This window comes from Nomia melanderi, chromosome 7 (genome assembly GCF_051020985.1).
Source record: "Nomia melanderi isolate GNS246 chromosome 7, iyNomMela1, whole genome shotgun sequence".
Lineage (NCBI taxonomy): Eukaryota > Metazoa > Arthropoda > Insecta > Hymenoptera > Halictidae > Nomia > Nomia melanderi.
In genome coordinates, this window is record NC_135005.1 from 5,764,523 (window position 1) to 5,777,282 (window position 12,760).

The 12,760-nt window shown below is 42.3% G+C and overlaps 1 protein-coding gene across 4 annotated transcripts in view; it reads right to left on the reverse strand.

The window, feature by feature from the left end:
- Positions 1-12,760, reverse strand: part of klu (zinc finger protein klumpfuss) — a 346,064-nt gene continuing 333,304 nt past the window's right edge. For all 4 annotated transcript variants that reach the window (XR_012998901.1, XR_012998903.1, XR_012998902.1 and 1 more), the window contains one exon: positions 1-628. The gene's annotated coding sequence lies outside the window, so the exon portion shown is untranslated. The remainder of the gene's footprint in view (positions 629-12,760) is intronic.

Below are 12,760 nucleotides of genomic sequence, written 5' to 3' on the forward strand. Positions count from 1 at the left end.
TAGTAACAATAATCCTTGTGTTCATAACCCGTAAACCGTGAAATACTAAGCAGCCACGGCTGATTCAGTGGTCGATCGGGTGCATATCCGTTTGTTATTATCTGACGGCCATTAAATCCCGAGCCTCCCACGCCGCGGTGGGCGCACAGCGTAAGAGTCGGATAGTCGCCGGGAAACATCGGCCGGTCGGATCGATAAGCATTACTTATCCCACACGCGCTGCGGTCGTCGGAGAAATTATAACCGCGGTCGTTTCGCGGCCGATCCGACGCGGAAAAATCGTAATTACACCGATTCCCGTGAGGAATGAGTTGCCTCGGACCTGTGTCTCCGTTTCCCTTTTGCGTACGGTCCCGTGCTATCTTCTGGAATGCAGTCCCTGCACGGTGTGGGTACCCATCCGATGCTAGAGAACCACGCGCACGCTTCTTTCCGCTTGTAATTGACTTCTTCGGTATGATCATCGATTGTCAGAATTTATTGCACGCGTGCCGAGGTTTTTGTCTCCGCACCTATACCATCGCGGTTTCTTCTGATGCGCTCGTTCTTCGAACGCGAACGTTTTATCATCAATCCATAGAACTCCCTGTTTCCTAGGGTTCTTTGTATCTTGTGAGTCTCTAATATGCTGGAAAAGGAATATGATTGTTACAAGACGGAAAATGCTTTTTAAAGGGGTCGTTAACTGGTTGCTGTAGTTACTGATGACCGATGCTTCTAATTGCTTGGAAAAAATTACAATGATTGATGTCGAAAAAATGTGTTTTATAGTCTACGTAACTAGATAATACTGTGACATAGGAATTGTAATACTAAATAAATGATAATTGTTTCTATTAAGTACCGGAAAAAGTTCGTTCGGGTTCTTAAATCAAAATTTAAACATACAGAACGCCGTAAAATTATTTTATTTTATTTGGCATCAACGGCGTAAATCTATCTTGCTGCTAATATCAATTTGATTCATTAAACTAGTGAAATAATAATTTACCTCAATTCATTGCTAACAAGAAAATCGCATGAATTTTTTCTGATACCTAATATTTATCTTTGCTACGAAATGATAAACGATAAAATAGAACGCCGGAAATTCTCATGGTAGTTTACTATATTATCGTAATCAATAATGGCAGAAACTAAAAGTTCTCGAATGGTTTCCACTTTCCGAACCGTTAAGGGTCTAAACGCTCTCGTGCAGCAGCGCGTGTGCGCTGAAATCGGGGAACGCGGGGTTATGTAACGCACACTCTCATGCATCGGTGAAAACGGCGATTGTTCTCGATGGCCAGCGTTGTTGTCGGTATCATGGAAATTAAATATGCTCCGAATGCCACGCCACCTTGGAAACTAGTTTACCGGCGACAACATCATAAAGCAACGGTTTTTTCTTCGTCAGCGCGCCGCCATTGCGAACCCACTAAAACACGTGTTCGCCAATCGACGGGCGACACATCGATCTTTCACAAAGGAAAAACGACCGGGTGAAAAAGCGAGCGCGCGGGAAGGGGGAATTGATCGACGACAGCATAAGAATTTTTATGCTCGCGACGAGACGACGACAACGACGACTCGACGACGACGACAGTTAATGCGATTTCTGGAAAAATCGCCGGCTGCGAAGTAAAACGCGTTAGGAAAGGTATTCTAAAAAAGACCGAGTAATTTACAGCTGTCGCTGTAGATATCACAAGCCTGAATTTATGCGAATTGTATTATATTTATAGCATATGTTGCATAGTTTCTTTATGGCATGTTATCGCAATAGTTACATCAATTTGCTTGTCGGCTTAAATTATTCCGGCGTATCCGACGCAAATTGCGTACACCGGTACCACTGGATATTGCTGATATTGTAGTACATTGATGATATTGGGAAAATCTGGAACTGAGTCCGTTCGGAAAAAGAAATCAAATTAGGACCAAACATTGAAGAATTCTTGATTACCGTCTACGATTAAACGTAACGAGCATAAATCTTATAAACGAAGTAAGAGATAAAGATAAATACAACGAAAATAAATCGATGGCGTTTCTATAGATGATCAAGTATAATTTCTAACGATTAGATTTCCCGTTTTTTCCTTTCCCATTAGATTTATAAAATGAAGAGTTGTAAGGGAATGCGAGAGGAAAGATTAGATTTTTCGAAGCTAACAAAGGCGGAAGAGCGTTTAAGATCTTGGACGAGAGCCGCAAGAGTGACGGTTCCGCAGTAACGACCGGGAGAAGTATGCACAAGCCGTAAAAGAGGGAAATTTCTATATCCGAGAACGTCATCTTCCACCCCTCATTTCCGTGGAGTTGGCGAATTGTCGTAGATACATCTGGAAATAGCCTTCCCGGAATAGCGAAGAATTTAGACCACCAACGCGCGGTCTCTTGTCTCAATTAACGCTTAAAGACTCGTCCACACGAAACCCACCACCCACTACGCCGCTCGACAGGCTGTGTTTGTTCGTAACAAGAGTCGCGCTTGTTATCTTATAAGAGCCGGTGACGATACCGATCTTGATTCATACGCCGGCGCAGAATAATGCGCGTCCGTGTGACGGCCACGAGGCCGAAACCACTGCCGTCCGTAAATCATGCGGTCGTGGTGCTCACCTTCGCCACTGGGAACCGAATTTCGCCGGCTACGATATCAATTGCACGAACGATACCGTACGAATTAATAATAAATCCATTCATTTGTAAGATTAATAATTAAAAGATTAACACTAAGCGTAATGGGAAAAGGTCGAATGACCGGATTTAAAATGTTGTTTTTTCTTTCGTTCATGTAACTTTACATCAATTGTTCGATTAATTAATTTCTCAATTTTTGTATTACCTTTTGCTTCTGTTTCCAGTAAAAAGTTAACTTGTTTACCTCTATTCTGTAGCCATTGATTTGACTGGTTACGGTAGGAGAAGTACAGGTACAGTTAGTGTTAATAAATGATAACGATCATTGCTTAGTTCTATATCGATCATCATCGACGGCTTGAGAATTCTTCGAACGTTCATCGATCATGGTTTGCTGATTGATAAATTCGACGATTTCAAATACTTTTAGAAGATTGTTAGATCAAATTTAATTTAGTATTTACAGTTCGGTTGACATTAATTTCCTGTGAATACATGAGAACTCTTGAAACTTCGATCCTTTTTTGTTCAGAGGATTTAGATTCAGAGCACGATAGTCTGGTAATGCTTAAGGACTTCATCTACATAGGTATTACTAAAGTTGGTATTAATTTCCTGTAACGACTTCAAAGTATCCGTTTTATCACAGACAGCTCAGCTATAACTCAGGAGGACTCAATATAATTACATCGCAAAAAGTTGCTTCTACGCCAGTTTCTAAACAGCCATGCAATTTATGAATGCACACTAACTAACGGGGAAGAGGAGACGAGAAACTTCGAAGGAGGATGCGTAAGAAATGATCCGACGAAAAACTAATAATTAGAGATTATATACATTTATCGAAAACAATTAGGAAAGTACTACCGCGATTTCTTGCAGTGTGTTGCGGAACGAAAGTCGAACCAGAATGTCCAATTATTCAAAATGGGCGTTGAACTGTTCGAACCGAGATTAGCAATTATCATCGCCAACATAGCCACGCGTACACCATTTTTTTCTCATCTAAATCGTACACCGTGATATAAACTTTGCGAAGTTCGAGTGAATCATGGCCGTATGCAAACTAAGCGGAATTATAACTTTGCATACGTGAACGATGATCGGCCAATTACCCGCCGCGCGTAGCCGACAATTACTCTATACGCGCGGAACGAGCTAACACCGACCGCTCAACACAAAGTAAGTTAAGTGTGTTATTCTTAAACCAGTTTCACGATAACATTTACATTTTAATGATGCTATGATTAACTGCGTCACAGACGTCCCAGCTTCTAATAGACGATGCACAGTGGCCTAGGTTGTCGGATCAGGTGGAAGAAACTCTGAAATCATTTCTTTATTGATCGTATTACCATTTGCTATATACTTCGTCGTTCTAAATCAAATATAACCAAATTCGAATCGACGAGGTTGTAATAACTTTATATTAGGATCGAATCAAAAACATTTGTAACTTACTAATATACTCATACGCGTGATTCATTATCAGTTTCGTCGTTGCTGATTCATCCAACGCGAGTCGCTGTGCGTTTGGTAACGTGTGCAGAGTGTGAAACATTAATTGATAGTTATTAGGTCGTGTAATATGAAATGTTGGATTTTGTTACTTGTAAACGTTTATACTCCTGTTGCTATTATTCTTTTGTTTCTCATATAACCTCTTAAACAGTTTCATTATCGATTATCAGAGTAACATTTTGCAAGAAAGTTTCTCGGAATTCTGCATGATAACTACTTCTGGCATCATTTTTTGAAAACATGAATATTACTGACATTGGCGTAATTTTTTTATATGAATTCAAACTTGGAAATAACGCGACAGAAACTGCTCGAAATGTAAACAAAAACATTTGGGGACTATGAATGAAAGAACAGTGCAGTAAAATTTCAATTCGGTGATGTTTCTGTGCAAAATAAACTGAGTAAACAGGTAAACCCGAAACAGTAGTTTCTATCGTTATCTTCAGAATTTATTAATTCTAAATATTCAAACTTTTTCAAAAAAGGAATATATTCATTAAATACACGTTAGCAGAAGTGTATCGAATCAAATAGAGCATATTTTCATTGAATAAACGTCTTTCGGAACATCAAATAAGATTTCGTTTTCCCGCGAAATCCGACATTTCATGTTACACGACTTAATACGTTCTTCTACATTCAATTCTGAACTGTTCTCTTCTAATTACACGATCTGGGCCATTGTGTCTTGTCCGAGACGCAGTGATTAACAATCACATAGCGCGGCAACGAGAATCGAGCGAGAAAATTTGACACACGAGCCGTGTACACTACAGTTGGTAGTTTATACCGCGATAACTCAGTGAACACGCCGCGTTTACCTGGTTCATGTAGAAGCGCCACGTTGAGCGCAATCTGCAAAAATCTAGGCATGTCCGCGCGCCGCGCCGCTTGAAATTTCCTCGCGTAGTCGCCTGAGTTTCGCAGCAAAGTGGGGTCAATTGGAGACGAGGACCCCGGCCACCGCGCTCCCACACTCTGCAAGAAATTTATTCCGTGGCTCTAATCGAGGCCGACCGCTCTTTGGCGACGGGAGCTGCACAGGGACTCGAGGGAGACCTCTCGAGACGTCACCTTCTTAGGGGATTCCTCTTCTTTGCTCCTTCAAGTTAGCAATGAAGAATCTTGAAGTTTCCTTGTTTTGGCGTGTTTGCATCATTTGTTAAATTAATAGTAAACGAAATGAAAAGAAATGAAATAACGAACAAAAAATTTCTTTCTTTAACACTAAACGTATCGTCACTTTGTATGTACTTATTCCTACAACAACGGGTCAAATAACTGGTTATAAAATAAAGGTAAACAAATTAAACGATAAATGTTTCTTATTGGAACAGATATAGGCGGTAAGAGAAATTGGAGCACTGTTTAATTGGACAATATAGTAATTGATATAAAATGAAAAGGACGAAAAAATGGAGAAATTTAAATGAAATTTTAAAACTGGTCATTAGACCGGTCGCGGTACATTTAGTGTTAATCCGTTGCTTGACCAACATTTAGTTGAACAAAATATGAGTCATAAATGTAGAGGTCGATATCTTAATTGTGATATTTACGTTTGGCTTGAAATTATGACCTCGTATCTCACTAGTGACATTCCTGTTTGGTCCGAAATTATGGTCACGAGCGAGACTCGTCAAAGTAATGTCGTATGAATTGGTTTGTTATCGGAAGTCGCTGGAACACGATATTACAGCAGCCAGGCAAGATGGCGTGTCGCGTTTGGCGATTCCTGGTATGTCAGATACAATTACGTGTCATACTTCATGATGGACTAGCAATCTCTATGTGTGACACGTAATTGGGTCTGACTGATGTAGCATCGTTCTACTAATCTTTGAGAACTACGTTGTATGTATGTACACCGTGGACGGAAACTTTACGATCGCTGTTTCCTTCGGGAGAACGCAGTTTAATGCTGCACTTTTGTGCAACGGTGCAAGCAGTTTGCGAAAAATTAAAGAACAACGGATGATTTTGATTTTGCTAGATGCTACCTTTCGATCTGATCGATCCGACAGCTCTACTAGATGGATCGCAAATTCCTGTACCATTAAACCGTGACCAACGGCTTTTATCGCGAAGCCATCGGTGATCTTCGAGGCTACCCGGTACGTCGATCGAGCCTCCGAAACGATTTTTCGTAAAAAGACACGGCTCAGACGCGGATCTTCTAAAAGCAGCGTCCCCGCGATGCCAGTGAAAGTCACGGGAGCTTTAAATCACTAACTTAATAATTCATAAAACGTAAACAAACGTTTACAATGTATCTCATCGCGCAACGCTGTCACGGTAGAAGTAATAAAGAAGCGGACTATACTAACCTATTCTTGGATTATTACTCGCAATCAGCTCGGGTTTCATTGCCGGTTTATTACCCATTTATTATACCGTGTATCTCTTTGTAGTTCTGTACATGCGCCAATCAGGCGCGGTCGGCGGGGAAAAAAAGGCCGCCGACACCCACACCGAAATGTAGGCAAACTCGGTTTCCATCGACGACATCGCCACGGCAACGACCTATTACGCGTTGCGTAGTCGATTCTCCCTCGCGGGGCACGCGAGACATCCGACAGGCTGTAAATCAAGCATCGATCCGCCAACGCTGCACGCCATCAGCCACCGGAGCCCGGCTCGTTGCGCAATCGATCGCAACCGACGATCTTACATCATCGCGCGACTCGAAGAATGCGCGAGCATAACGGGCGCGTTCGGATTTTGAATGTGGCTTAACCCTTCCGCCCCAAATGATACACATAGGTACCGCGAATATTTTCAACTGTCGGAAAGCTAAAAAACGCCTAGATAAAGGAAAATTGTATCGTACGAGGATCTTAGTTATGGCTGACAGCTTAAATGCTAATCAGGTGTCAGAACATGTGTTTTGGTTGATTAGTAACCGTAAGTTCTTTTCACAAAATTCATATTAATAAGAAATTTAGTATTCCGGGACGAAAGGGTTAATCCCTTGCCGGGTAACGACGAGCGAGACTCGCGACGAAGGTATTCAGATTGACTTCAGAAAAATCAATGGTGTCCGTTGCGCATATATTAAAGTTAAGAACTGTTCTTTTATCACCGACACCTTATTTTCGAAGAAAATTGACACTTACACTAAAAACATAACGTTCATGTTTTTTCCAAGTCGATTGTAAAAAGAATAGAAGATAATAATTTCCGTTAGATCTAAAGCGATCAGCTAGCGTCTACAGTCAGCTGTACGGAAGTAAGAAGTTGGATGAAGTCTTTGAAGAATTGGGTCAGAATAAACTGTCTCGGAAATGAAACGGCGGAATCGTTGAGTCTAAGTGGACACGATCTTTTCGTTTTACTCGTTTCATCCATCGGAGTGAACGTTTTAACGACGAAACCTACTGCACGCGTGTACTCATGTTTGTCTTTTGTACACGTGGAACAGCGATTTCCAGTTTCAACTCGTGGAAAGGAGTCGAACAACAGGAGAAAACTCGATTGAAATCCGGATTCCGGTTTCTAGTAGTCAGCTATCGCGTGTCGAAATCCGCGAAACGAGGAAAGCGGAATCGCAGCGGCTACCGAGCGGAATTCGAGCTGGAAGACGGACAAGCTTCTCTTACTTACCTGTTCGGCTCCGCCATGTATGACGTGTGTATGACGCGTACGTGGGAGACCGGCCCACGCACACTATTCCTGGAGTTAATACCCCTTACGCTCGGCGAATGCGAAATATGCCTTTGTTGACGTGCCAGCGCGTTGCCTGCCACCTGAGGCGCCGTTCACACTGAATCGTTGTCAAGTTTCGGATCATAGTCGAGAGACAATCCTTCATGTTTTCTTTTCCTAATTGTATCTATTGGTAATTGTATCTATAGGCGATCCAAATTGTTTATTTTCCAATTTCGTCCGGTTGTGAATAAAACACGGAATTCTCTGCGTGACGATCATCGGACAGATTAGAGCAGAATGCAATGTGATTGCACGTTGATAGTAACGATTGAAGTGTAACATGTGTTCGATCGCAAATTATTACCTCCAACTATTAATCAGACGGAATTCAAGTAATTCGTTTAGCGAAATAGAAATCGAAGTAAACTATGATCTATGGTGAATCATGATTTTGAAGAAAATCTAGAGTTCCACGAATCAATTGACGGCTTCCGTTGTCTGTATTTGTTCGGCGGTGGATGTTACTCATATTTTATTTAACATTAAACGTATTGATATTTTGTATACACATATTTCTAAAGTAACTATCCAATAACTGATTACAAAATAAAAGTAAACAAGTTAGGTAATTAGTTTTTCTTAGTGGAAATAGAAATAGAAGGAAAGATGAAAATTAAGAGACTGATAATCAGACAATATAGGGATTAATATAAAGTTAAATGGACGAAAAAAGAAAACGCAGAATTTTAAATCAAATTTTAGAATCAATCATTTGACAGGTCGTGGTACGTTTAGTATTAAAGAAAAAGAAACCGTTCAGCGATGAGCGCAGAACGTACAAAATTTGATGAGTTGAGATGCGACGTGGTGACGAATTTTATTAACTACGACGCTGTTACAAGAATACAGGAGTCGACGAGTCTCATTGGAATCAGATCGCCGGTCTCTCCCTCGATCATTGGAACCGACAAAGCTGTTGACGCGTTTAAATCGAGGGCGTTCTCTGTTTTTGATTGATTGGATGAGTAAGCCATTGGCACCAAGAGTTGTATTCGTTTTTAAATTCTAGCGAACGCAGCGTACGAGTTTCTAACATAACTTTTAGGGCAACGGCTTGTCAACGATCGCGACTGACCTTAGACGTTACATCCTAAACAGTATCGGGGGAGTTAGATTCGATGTAAACTGAAATTTTTATTGAAATTTCTAAAGCTTTTGCAATTATTGTATCTATCGTCCACTCGCATTCTCCAAAAGTCACTCTAACAGTTGGCTCTCAGTAAAATCATTGGATCCGACTTGGCGTTTTATCTGAGGATTTATTTGGACATCAGGGCGAGCCTTAACGAGCTCATCCGCGATCCGGGAGCGTCGAACTCATCCCGAAAATCAAATCCCGTAATTAGAGATGCAAATGATGCTTTATCGTGGCCGAGATAAAAACATCGGCGAGCGACGGAACCGCGGCGAAGAAATCTTCATCGTTTGATCGGTCGTTTCCCCGAACGCATTTAAGGGGTTGCCGGGCAAAAAGGAGCCGGTCGATCATCGAACGGAGTCGAACGTGAAATAAATTTATTACGCCTGCCGCTGCATAGCTGTGCCTCCGCAGCGGTCTGATTTATCTGGCGAAAATAAACAACGGCACGCGGAGAGAGAGGTTTTCGATAATCGGACGGTTACGGGCCACGTTTCGCGATGCGCGCGATATCTTCGCGGCGCGCGCGCATTCCATCGCCGACGAATGACTGATTCGCGATACGTAATCGCAAGAACCCGCGCCCCGGAGCGGTTCCAGTGCTCCAGAAACCGTCGGCCGACAGTTTTTCGGCTCGTTACACGCCGTCGAGGATACCGGGAAGAACAGTTCGATGGTTAACGATCGTCGTACCAGAGCTGGGCGGAGTTGACTCGATTAAATCGCGTGTACAGAACGTTGGCCGACAAAGATTTTTTCGCAAAAACCGCAACCCGCTATCGCGACGTTGTGGAAGCGATAAAGTGGAGGACGAGTTCGTTCGTCGAGGTCGGACGGATTTGGCGATCGCGTTCCTTCGAGAATAGTCCCCCCGGGTTAGGTCTCGTGGTTCTCTCCCAACTTTCTCAGCAAACCCGATCCTTTTGATGGTCTCGCTCGTGTAATGGATGAGATTCGGGAACAACGATGTACCGTCCGTTGCAGTGAATCTGGCACTTGCAACGTCATAGGGACAGAAACAGTTGCTTCTAGAAATTCAATTGTCAATCCGGAAACGGCTGAAGCGTTCTATAATGTTATGGAAAGGAGGATTGAAAAGATGTTAGAGGTTTGAAAAGATTAGGACAGAGGAAGAGAGAACGTTTTGTCTGGGATCTACCAGTGGACTCATCAGTAAGGCATTTTTTTAATCTGGCGGGTGTAGGACGGCAGTAAAGCTTTCTAGTAGACCTGTGTTTTAGACATAGGGACGAGTGTAGGATGTGTACCGATGGTATATGTATAAATAGGTACAGAACTTAGCAGGAGCGAGAAAGGCTCTTACGTCCCAGTAGGCCTCTATTGGCAGAGTAGGAAAGGTGTTGCAACACGGCTCTTCGTGCTTTCTGTCACGCGACCCGAATAGTGAGCGTGAGCGCCTTAGCGAATCATATACCAGAACCGAAAATCCATGTGGACAAGGCGTGCACCTTCGAATCTGACCATTCAGACGAGAATGCCAAGTTCGCTGCAACAGACGGCAACGGGAACAAACAGACGATATGTTTACTGTGCAGCTTTCACGTCCTGTGTCAATTATATTTGTTTTTATAATAATTAGGATTAGAATTTTGAATTTCTATGGTTAAAGTTTAAAAGCATATTGTAATTATTTTCTCAAGAAAATTGATCATAAAATTTAACTTAAGTTACACTGTTATTTAAATACTTATGTAACTACATATTTTTATACATCAATTTTCTTCTTATAATTGTTTTTAATTAATTTGAACGCCCAAGTCATCAGTGACCACTGTGGCGGTTAACCTCTTAAAGTACCCGAAAAGGGTAACCGTCGTATAATTTCACGCGATTACGGGTACATGTGCAATTTACGTTACGTGTGAATATGTAAATATATTGTAAATAAATACAGAACTCTTGTAGTCCGTCGAATCGCCTCAAGTCGCGGGATGCAAATTATTCAAAAACACGATTCGCTCGGTATTCAACTCGAAGAACAAACGAGACCTTGTCCCATCGCATCGCCGCGTCGCGCGCAACGGGGCCTCTAAAATACCAGAAAAAATCGGCATGGCAGACATAAACGTACGTCAGAGACGGATCTCATCGGCGACAAATTGAAAATTTCAAACTGATTTTATGTTCCGCCGATAGATTCCGTCCGTCGACGTTCAGCGGAGCCACCGATGGAAATGACGCGGTGAACGAGCCTCGCCGGTCCTCCTTTTGCTCCTAGAGTTCGCGTTTCCATAAAACTTTACAAGCACGGCGACGCTAATCGCCGTCGGTGCGCGGGCATTCGCGTCGCCGTAAATCATCACTGGAGTCCCATCGGGCGTATTTCGTGCGGGCAAGTTCAATTAATTAAACAGAACGCGCAGGACGAGCGGCCGGGCTTGATTTTAATAGCCGGCCGAGCCGATTCGGCTCCGTCGGACGATCGCGCGGCTGGAACGGTCCTCCTTGAGCGACGCGACGCAGTGTTTCGTCATCGAATCGCAAAGGATGTTGACTGTTTGACACGTTCGCGACCAGCTCTTGTTTCAGTAGCAAGCTTCATATTTATAATATTTTATTAACACTAACTACATACCAGTAAAAACGACTGATTTTAATTTTTTTGTTTCCGCAATTACTGATATTTTCAAAGCATTGAATATTTAAAATGATCTTGGAAATAAATAGTTCCATTTAAATAATCAACGTGCGAAGAAACAGAAAATAATCTGTTGTTACAACATTTATAAGGATAACATATCAATTGTATTAAATGCTCGGTAGTTCTAGTGTTAAATGCAACAAATCGTTTTCATAAAATGCAAATAAAACTCGAGAAAAATATCGTATCAACTACTGGAACCTTATATTTGTCATTTATTCGTGACAGTTAAAATTTTGTGTTTGCGTGAAGAAAATTAAATCACTTTCACCTGTGTTTGTATCTAAAATCGTAATGGTGTAAGATGTAGGAAGTTGACGCGATTCTTTTCTTGAATTTCGTTTGTACCTTATGAAGACGATTTGTTGCATTTAATACGATATTGTAATAACAAAGATCTGTCGTCTAACTCACGATGAGAGATTCATTCATTTTCCAATGTTCGTCATGTTAAGTTTGACTTCCGAATTTTCTATACAATAAAGTGAACTTCATCATCGCTGGTGCCGTTCATACGCGGCGCTGTTAAGCAGGCGACAGTCCCAAAGGTCCTCGCAGTTGCCTCAGCCAGGGCTCCAGTAAAAGCGACCCGAGCAACATAACCGGGAGAAACAGGAGAAAAAAAGGAAGAAACGAAGAAAAAAAGGAAAAAAAGAAAGAAAACGGGGAAGAGGAAAAAAAACACGAACGGAACTGTTAACGGCCGAGTTATAAATTATTAATGCGGGTATTATCCGCGTAGTCCGGCTGGAAAGCTTTTATGGGCAGCGCGCAGGACGCGGCCGTCGTCTTCGTGGTTATTGTAGTCTTCTTCATCGACTTTGGATAAGGTTTAACTGCTCGCGCACGATTGTATAGGGTGTTCCGGGGCAAGGTGCGCGGAACTTCGGCCATTCGATGATCCCACGCCGTGATGGACGTCCGTCCGTTCCCGAAGGGGGAACGGTGTGCCCCTTCGAGCCTCTCGTTCCTCGGCATCGTTACGAGATTAATGACGATCGTAGTTAGCCGTTGCGCCATATGGTCGTCGAACCGCGGATTTGTACAATTGTCTTGTGTCCAACAGCACGGAATGCGTTAAGACGAAAAGCGCAACGAACACG